Raw genomic sequence first — 10,463 nt, forward strand, 5'->3', positions numbered from 1 at the left:
CATTCATATGTCATATTAAATGTCCGACAAATAAAAACTTCAATTTATATCTTTCCTCCAAAACATTTAGTTTTTCATTATTGGGTGGGGGATATATGATAAACTAGGGCTTCTCAAACTGGAAGCTGAGATAAACTATATTTGCCCTAGAAAAAGCGCAAATGAAGAATTATTTGTGTTATTTATTCCAGCTTCTACAAGTCAGCAATAGAGTTATTTTGATGTTATAAAATAAAAATTCCAATTACATGTATATTACCTATAAATGACCTTGCTAGTGAGTTTTAAAAAAAGAGTCCAGGTATTGGTTCATTTAGATGGATACAACTAGAAGGATACAACTAACTTTTTTTTTTATTATTATTATTTAGGCTATTCCAAGAAAGAGTATCTCGCAATCTGTTAGACACAAGGTACGTTTTATAGATCTACTATGGTGGGCTATTGGTGAGTGTTTACAGTTCACTGAACCATGTCAACATTCTTTATAAATATAGTCACATCGTGTATATGATATTAAAAATGTATACTTATTGTTCTTGTAATTAAGGCAGCGCACAGCCTCTTCAGAACTCGCAATTTGTGAATCAAGTGAAACCACTGGTGACAGAAAAAGGAACTGCTTATCTTCACTACCAGTGCAAGGTGAATACTCTAGTCTTGAAACTGGTTTTATACAGTTAAAATAAAAAAAGCTTGACATGTATCTCTGATAGTGGCAACACAGTTATTGATTGAACTTTTTAAATGATTTTAACAGGATTCAAAGCCTTCAGAATATGTGTAATTGCCAGACCCAGTTTTCTTCATCTGACGTAACACAGATGGAACTATCAGGTAAAAAAATGGTTTGCTTCACTATGTGATACTTTAAGGTTGCCTGCAAAATATGTAAGTATCAGTTACTATGTTTTTGTAATTCAAGCTCAGTGGTGAAACAGTTCAACAGTGGTGTATTTATATCCAGTCTGTGTCTGTTCCATGGTAAATTAGTAAAATGGCATACAGGGGCATTCTTGAGTATTACTCCTACTTTATGAAACAAGTTGTGAAGCTGGGTCTCAGTCCATTTTGTTTCTTAATTTCTTGTATAGTTTTTACATGTGTTGTAAAAGTAACAGGATTTGAAAAAATGAACATTTCCTTAGCAAACATGCACATGACTTTGTTGGGATACATTTTAATTTTAAGCATTGTCATCCTTTACCATGTTGCAGCTCTAAGCTGAACGAATGTGAATGAGGCTCCCTCCACAGCCACAAATCAACTGCTTGTTTTCAAAGACAGAATGTTCCAGCTCCAGTTGATCGGTCCTAACACAACCACAATGTTCCCTTGTAACTGTGGTTTTAAATACTGTGTTGGTTAACAGCCGAAAGAGGTTGGGAGTATTTACTGGGTGTTTCTGTGTTGAATACTGGTGAAAATGCTAGGTGTGTCAGCTGAAATAACATTTATTTTAAAAACTAGATGACTGTTTGTTTAAATGCAGAGTAACCAATTTGAAGCCCTTTTTGTTCATTTCAGACAGATTATTTTGGAACTGCTGGCACAGTTTACTGCATGCTCTTTGGGTCTTACATGAAAGTTAAACATGAAAATGGTGTTTGGAAGACTAGTGCTGTATTTAAAAGGTAAGTTTGCTCTATTCAGTGGGAACATTTTAAGCAGTTCTTTCCCATATTTTGAATTTACAAGTTAAGAATATACTGTTCAACCCATACAGGCGTGGGTAGAGTGTATAAACTGGTACCAATGGCCTGGTTGTGTTGTACTTTTTTTAAAATGTATTTAATAGTTTGGTGACTGTTCTATGTTTATCTACTCAAATGTTCTTTATATAAAGTTTATGAAATGTTCTTCTGTCATCACTGCATTAATAGGAGCTATTAATGTATATTTATTTTAAATGCAGGCTGTAATCGCACAACAAACCCATAGCAACTCAAAAGAAACAGTCTTGTACATTAGAATTGATGTAAGCTAAAGTATCTCCTTCCTTTGATGCTGTACAATGTCTTTTGATCTTTTCAACATTATAACATTTTTGTGGGGATCATTTTATATTGGAAGTCTGCTTTATTGGTCGTTTTTTCTTCTTCTTCCAGGAATCCTCATGTAGAAATGTGGGCAGATGTTTGCACACCTTGCTGAACATTCCAGACTGAAATAGTGTGCCGTCTCTGAGGAACCTCCGTGAAAACCTGACAGCTGTGTTTAATCAGAATTATATGAACAAGATTAAAAGCCTCCGTAACAGACTGGAAGTGCTCCTGCTAGAGAACAAACGCTCACGCAAATAAATGTTCCACAAGTGAAAGCTGTGGCTTGTTTCTGTTTGATTAGTGCACACGTTTTATGTTGTCTTGACACTTTTTGGTAATTGATTTGTATCACGTTATGTTGACTTCACCACTCACTTCCCTATTTGCCCTGTTGAGCACCTAGTAATTTAATTATTGATCAATTTACGCACCTGAATATAAATAGCACATATTTTTTACAAACGGGGTGGCCATCCTAGGCTTTGTGTATGTCTGTGCAGGAGCGGGAACGCATAGTTTGGAGTTTAGAACGATGAGTAAGAGAGTGAAACGGATCAGTAAATGGAGCGTCCCGACAATAAGTATTGCGCTGATTGTATGCCGTTGTTGAATAATGAACGTCAGCGGCTTGAGCGTTTTAGCCTGTCGGTAGCCGACTGGAATTTAGCAAGTTAAATAGAATAGGCTTTATTGTGATGCTTGTCTCTCTCTCTTTTGTGTGTATATATTTTGTTTAGTAGGTATTATTTTGTTTCATTTAAATATGTACTTATTTTATTCGCTGGGTTACAGCGTTGTTGCACTTTAATGCATGACTTCATTAATATGAACCTTGTTTAACCGTTGGAAAACTCATTACCTACATGTGAATAGAATGATTGTCTCTTAAACATTTACTTTTGTAAACAGTGTGTGGCTACTTGAGGATTTTACAATAAACAAATTACTTTTACAGTGTATTTGGGTGAGTTTCTTGGCGACCTTGTTCCTGCTGTTTTCTGAATAAAAGAACCTAAAGGTATCCTGCTCTGTGCCTTATATTTTGGAATTAAAAGCAGGTGTTTGCTGCGTCTGTACGCTCCCGTGACCGGGGGTGTGTGTGTGTGTGTGTGTGTATATATAAATGTGGCGTCCACGACCGATTCTCTATTTAACTGTACAGGTCGCGATGCAGACTACGCCATGTATAGTTTAACGAGAAATAGAACCTCACATAACCTTATTAATCTAGCAGCAATATTTGGGTACCCCACACAGAGCCCCTCTCAAATAAATGAAAAGACAAAAGAATGGAAATTGGTTGTGCCAACAAAATCTTTATTATCAACAACAACAACACTAAAACCCACAATTGCTGCAGTGCAATTACACACAATCCTAACCATATATCTTGCACAATAGAATAATTGCTTATTTATTGTCCCCAGCGACACCTAGAGGAGAGATAGAGAAACGTCCATCCAATTAATAAATATTTGGCTGCTCCACCCACCAAAGCCCAGAAGGGCAGTCAACCACCACCTGTGATAAAATAAACAAAAAGAAACCACACGTGAATTATTAAAATAAATATATTAAGTGTAACTCTAAACAATCACCACACCAAACATAATAGTGCACAATTCAAAAAGAAAACACAACCCAACACCTTACTTGACTAAACGTTCAATGCTCTGTAGAGCAGAGCAGCTACAATAGCGACGCTCTCCCTCGCAGCTCCTATAGACACACACTAAAAGCTAGCTAAACGCTGCACGATACTATTAAAACTGTAAAGACAAATAAAAACGTGCGTACACAAACTAAAACAAACAAGGGACAATAATAAGCAAAAACAATGTGCAAGATAAACACAGGGAAAGACAACTAGCAGAAACAGTGGCTGGCGGCGTTCCACTTCCTACAACAACAAAAGAAACCTTGTTACGCAGCACCACCACAACAAATCTAACACAGCAGTTACATTGAAAACACAGTTTACATTACCTCGGGAGAGTCCGGAATACTGACGTCCAAAAGTATATCCGCCGACTCGCCCTACAATATACCAATAACAATACCATAAAACCAGGACACCAAAAGAGTACTGCACTCAAAGATTAAGAGGGAGCAAAACAACAATGCAACCGGCTTACCTCGTCACAGGGGGTACCACGGGAACACAGGAACACCAAAACACAGCTGCACATCGACTACCTGGTGCTCTTGCACCCTTATGGTGCCGATATTTATACTGCCAACAATTAACACTTCCTGGTTCCCGCGGTCCCACCTGTTACATTCTACCCCCCCTATTTTGCGTCGACGCCCCCGTCGCCAATACTTTTAACAACCACTGCCCGAAATACCAGGTAGTGACTCAACTATACAACTGTCGGTGCCTGGCCTAGTAAGATTCGCAGCCCTTATTGCTAGACCTGGAACGTCTTCGATGTGTTGGACTACAGACCTAGGAAGGTTGTGGGGATTAGAATGATAACCTGCAGTACTCCGTACGGTCCGTCGCAAAACCTCTTCTACCACTGGGGCAGTTTCCTCCTGCACCACTAGAGACTGCTGTCCCAGTTCCTCTTCCTCAAATGATAGAATAGGGGCCTCCTGAGGTACTGGGACTCTGCTACACACCACACTCTCCCCATCCTCTGATGATGTATCTTCTCCTGCAATGGGAAACTGTGAGGGGAACAGGCCAAAATCAAGGTCTACAGCAGGTGACGTTACTTCCACCACATTGGGATGAAGTGGTCTTAACTCCCCTCGATGGACATGCCGAACTATCCCAGTTCCATCCACAGGGGCAACAGAATAAACTGCCCCCTGTCCTTTAGGGGACCGTACCACTTTATACACCATAGGGTTCCAAATATCCTGAATTTTATTCCGTCCTCTGCTGCTGTGGTTCTTCAAGTAAACCAATTGCCCTTCCTCTATCCTCACATCCCGGACCTTCTCGTTATGCCTTCTCGCCCTCCGCTGTGCCGCATCCAACAGGCGCTTTCGAGTCTCTCCAAAAACTGTTTGCAAATTCTCTTGATGTTCCGCTAGCCAGTCCTCCACAGTACCCCCGGCTGGCTCCACTTCTCCAACTCCAAGCCGGGAATCTATAGGCAGATGAGGTTTTCTTCCAAACAGATAGTAAGGAGACTGACAAGTACTCTGATGAACCGACGTATTATAAGCAAACAACATTTGGGGAAGATGAACAGCCCAGCGACGTTTCTTCTCTGGAGGGAGTGTCCGCAAGAGGTCATGGAGAGTGCGATTAAACCTCTCACATTGGCCATTCCCCTCAGGATGGTAAGGAGTCGTCCGACTCTTCTGCACCCCATACAGTTGGCAGAGCTGGTAAATCAAGGTGCTCTCAAAGTTTCTTCCTTGATCTGAATGAATTCTCTCAGGCACTCCAAAACGATAAAACCACTCCTGGACTAATACTTTAGCCACCGTACTAGCTCGCTGATCCCGAGTTGGTACTGCCTGCGTATACTTTGAGAACACATCTGTCATTATTAAAACATTTTCCCTACCATCACTAGAGGGCTCCAATACAGTAAAGTCAATCGCCAACACTTCTAGGGGCCTTGAAGCAAGTAAATTCCCCATAAAGGTTCTGATCTTCGGCTGAACCGCCTTGGACAATGTACATCGAATGCATTGTTCACACCAGTGCTTAACATCCTTCCCCATACCTGGCCAAAATACTCTGTCGAATCAGGTGCATAGTTCGCTCCACCCCTTGATGGCCATGGTCATCATGTAAACTAGTAAGCACTTCTTTCTTAAGAATTTCAGGGAGTAAAAGTTGTAAAAACTTCTTACCTCCTCCTGAAGGATATGCAGCACGATACAGCACATCTTGCTTTTGCTCAATCCGTTCCCACTGACGCAACAGTTCCAACACTGGCTTTAACAGCCGTGTTCTCTCGATATGGTCCGGTCCATAACCCCGTCTCCAAAAATCACAGAAACATCCAATTACAGGGTCCTGGGCCTGCAAGGTGGCCAAATCAGCTTTCTGCCGAATAGGCAGAGCCGTGATGGTACGCTGAATTACTTCCCCAGGCCTCACGTCCTGACATTGAAGTCCTGACTGAGACTGTCGTAGAACAAGGGGAAGACGAGATCCCACTGCCGCTCCAGCCTCAGCAGCCATAACATCCTCCTCCTCATACTGCCGAGACAGGGCATCGGCATTGCCATTGAGTCGACCAGGGCGATACTTAATCTCAAAAGAGAACGATGCCAGTTGTGCCACCCATCGCTGTTCTAGTGCCCCCAGCTTGGCAGTCTGCAAATAACTGAGAGGGTTATTATCAGTGTATACCAGGCAATGCTGTCCGAGCAAATACTCCCTGAACTTTTCCGTCATGGCCCATTTCAGGGCCAGTAGCTCCAATTTCATGGAGCTATAGTTCTCCATTTTCCGCTCTGTTGGTCTCAACCCACGACTAGCGAAGGCAATGGGACGCAATTTTCCATCTTGTTCTTGGGACAATACAGCCCCTAGCCCCTGATGACTGGCATCTGTCTCCAAAACAAAAGGCTTCGAAAAATCAGCATAAGCCAAAATTGGCGAAGAAACAAGTTTAGTTTTTAATGCCTGAAAACATGCACTGCACTCCCTAGTCCAGATGCTCTCCGTAATAACCCCTGGGCCTCTCCGTCCTCTTTTGCCAGCTCCTGCTAACTCAGCCACTACCTGATGAAGGGGGGCCGCCAACTTTGCAAATCCCTCAACAAACCTACGGTAGTAACTGCAGAATCCCAAAAATGACCGGAGCTCAACAAGACTTCTAGGCCGCTTCCATTCTGCAACAACAGTGATCTTCTCAGGGTCAGTGGCTACACCCTCACAGGAAACCAAATGCCCCAGATATTTAACTTTTGTACGGAAGAAACAGCACTTACTGAGATTAGCCTTAAGGCCCTGATGTTGAAGGCGACTAAGGACCATTTCTAGACGTCCCAGATGCTGTTCCACAGTCGAAGAAAACACAACCACATCATCCAAGTACAAGAGGAGAGACTGGCAACTCTGATCTCCAAACAGTCGCTCCATTAGTCGCTGGAATGTGCCAGGGGCATTACAGAGTCCGAAAGGCATCCTGTTAAACTCAAACAGACCAAAAGGGGTACAAAATGCCGTTTTATGCCGATCAGGTACTGCTACCGGAACTTGATTATATCCGCTTGCTAAATCAAGTGTGGAGAACCAACGCGCGCCTGAGAGGGCATCCAAGGATTCTTCAATACGGGGTAGGGGGTATGCATCCTTCCGGGTCCGGGCATTAAGTTGCCTGTAATCAACACACATACGCAGGCTGCCATCTTTCTTCTGCACCAACACAATAGGAGAAGCATAAGGGCTACTACTCTCACGAATAACCTGGCTTTCCAACAGCTGCTTTATATGGGCCTTTACGGCCTCATATTGCGAAGGGGGTATTCTTCTATGTCGTTGGCGGACTGGCACATTGTCCACCAGGGGGATCTCATGGGTAATAACATTTGTGCACCCTATATCACCCTCACCCTCAGCAAACACAGTATGGTACTTGTGTAGCAACTGCTGCACCTGCTGCTGTTCAACTAAGGTTAACCCAGATAAATCAAGGCCAGAAAAATCAGATAAGGAGCCCATGTTACCAGATGGTACACCCTGCACATTAACAATTGCAACATGTTCAGGGGCCCCTACCTCCTCAATTTGGATACCGGTAGCAGGCTCCTGCACTACCTCTACCCAATGTGCTGTCCCCAAAACTTCACGGGGATGTAAATAGGCTACATTCACCCCTACATTTACCACCGGTACCTGTACCTGCCCCTTTACTATATTTACTACAGCGGAAGGCAATAGGAGTCCAGTAGGTAGGGCACCTTCACCTGGCCCCAAGGGTTCTAATAGTGCTGTCCATGGCAACATACTACCACCCTGAGGGCCGGTAGCCTGAACCATAACCATCGTGCCAGCAGGAATACTGACTAACCCAGCTCCCTGCACTTTTATCTTACCCACCTGGGATGTGCCAGTCACCACGCGTCGACAAAAATGAAGTGCCTTCTGCCAATCTACACCTGCATTAACAACAGGGGGGACCTGAAAAAGCACGGGCCCATGTTGTGAGAATAACTCACGATAACACTCCTCAATTACATTCATTCCCAGAAGCCCTGGTAGCTCTCCTCTACAACACTTGGCCCCAATGCCTGGGGGGTCTTTAACAACCAAAACCCCACGACTGGGAATTAACTTCCCCAATACTTGTACATCCAACTCCAAATAGCCCACATACGGTATCTCTAAACCATTGGCAGCTTGAAGCCTTAACCAACCACAATCTCTAAGCTTCCCCCCACCTCTAAACTTAAAATTCTGGGAAAAGAAACTTTCTGTAACAGTAGTAACCATTGAACCAGTATCCAATACACAAGGCACTAAGACCCCGCTCATATAGACTTTCACTACCGGACAACGGCCTAACAAACATGATACCGCAGTGGCGCTATCTGGAGTAGCACTGGAGCCTACACTGCCCCCAACCAATGTATGGCTCTGTACACTGGCGGGCCCTAGTTTTCCGATGGCAGAGTCCTGCTACTGGGCTCTAACCTCCCCCCATCACTACCAGGCACTTGCCCATGTTGTGACTGCTCTCGCACACAACGCCGTGCAATATGGCCAGCCAGGTTGCACCGATTACAAATGGGCCTCCCTTCTGAATCATACCTATACCTAGAAAGGCTCGGAGATGCCCCCTGTCCTTTACTAATAGCCCGTGGCTGTTCTAAGAGCTGTAATAAGTGATCAATTTGCAACTGTTGACTACTTAAAATCCCTCTAATTTCCTCCAACTCACTATCCTGTGTTTTTAATACAGCAACCGCTTCACAACTGCCTTGGACCTCTGATTGGATACTACTGAGTCGGGCTGGGGGAGCACGAACAGCACTAATTGATCCCCGTTCCCCTTCCTGAACCCATCTAATTGCCTCTTGACGTAAGGCTATTAAAGTAATCTGTGGGTCTCGACGTACAATACATTTTAACTCCCGGCGCAACATACTGTCTCGCACATTCTCTGCGAATTGATCCCTTAGCACAATCTCTGAATTTGGAATACTGTTAGAATTACCCCGCAAGACCATTTCGAGTAAGGACATTAATGCATGGGAGTACTCATTAAGAGACTCCCCCTCTTTCTGCCTTCGCTCAAAAAACTGCTTGTACAAACCCACATAGGACTGAGAACAGCCATATAATTCAATCAATATTTTAAATACTTTCTCAGGATCCTCTCTTTCTTCCTTGGATCGGTATTTTCTCTCATTTCTAGCCTCCCCTTCTAAATGGTCATATAAAAAAATTGCCTGATCTACTTTAGACATATGTCGGGCCCTAATGCTAGTCCGTGCTTCCTCCACCCAATCATCAATAGACAATCCACCAACCATGGTCTTACCTTGGAATTTGGGGCACCTCCGTTCCCGTGGTAAATACACTAATCTTTCAGTTACCGCAGGGCTTTCTCCTGGTACAGCTGCAAGTGCATTCTGCTGTCTAGCAGCCAGGGTATCATGAGCTGCCCTCAGCGCCTGCAACTGCTCCCTCAACTGCTCCATTTCTGCCATTTTAGCACCTTAAGACAAGTTAGCGCTAAAATGAAAAATAAACTTGATGGGGAGTGTTCTCTAGGGTGCCGAGTCTTCTACATCCACGTTAGAAGAGCCAAGCCACTGTTTCCCTATCTTTCCCTTTATACAAAAAAAAATAAATAAACAAACAAATAACTTCAGCACTGCAGCATACACAACCAATTTCCAAAGATCCTGCCGACTACGCCAAAATGTGGCGTCCACGACCTATTCTCTTTTTAACTGTACAGGTCGCGATGCAGACTACGCCATCTATAGTTTAACGAGAAATAGAACCTCACATAACCTTATTAATCTAGCAGCAATATTTGGGTACCCCACACAGAGCCCCTCTCAAATAAATGAAAAGACAAAAGAATGGAAATTGGTTGTGCCAACAAAATCTTTATTATCAACAACAACACTAAAACCCACAATTGCTGCAGTGCAATTAAACACAATCCTAACCATATATCTAGCACAATAGAATAATTGCTTATTTATTGTCCCTAGCGACACCTAGAGGAGAGATAGAGAAACGTCCATCCAATTAATAAATATTTGGCTGCTCCACCCACCAAAGCCCAGAAGGGCAGTCAACCACCACCTGTGATAAAATAAACAAAAAGAAACCACACGTGAATTATTAAAATAAATATATTAAGTGTAACTCTAAACAATCACCACACCAAACATAATAGTGCACAATTCAAAAAGAAAACACAACCCAACACCTTGCTTGACTAAACGTTCAATGCTCTGTAGAGCAGAGCAGCTACAATA

The 10,463-nt window shown here is 43.0% G+C and overlaps 1 long non-coding RNA gene across 2 annotated transcripts; it reads left to right on the forward strand.

The window, feature by feature from the left end:
- The first annotated feature begins 762 nt into the window (after positions 1-762).
- LOC117402399 (uncharacterized) lies at positions 763-2,979 on the forward strand. 2 transcript variants are annotated; one of them, XR_009328789.1, is made up of 3 exons: positions 763-837; positions 1,528-1,634; positions 2,109-2,979. It is a non-coding gene; the product is annotated as an uncharacterized LOC117402399 (long non-coding RNA). The 2 variants fall into 2 exon arrangements; XR_004544454.3 differs by lacking the exon at positions 763-837 and adding an exon at positions 1,348-1,433.
- Positions 2,980-10,463: the final 7,484 nt, after the last annotated feature.

Source organism: Acipenser ruthenus, chromosome 5 (genome assembly GCF_902713425.1).
Source record: "Acipenser ruthenus chromosome 5, fAciRut3.2 maternal haplotype, whole genome shotgun sequence".
Lineage (NCBI taxonomy): Eukaryota > Metazoa > Chordata > Actinopteri > Acipenseriformes > Acipenseridae > Acipenser > Acipenser ruthenus.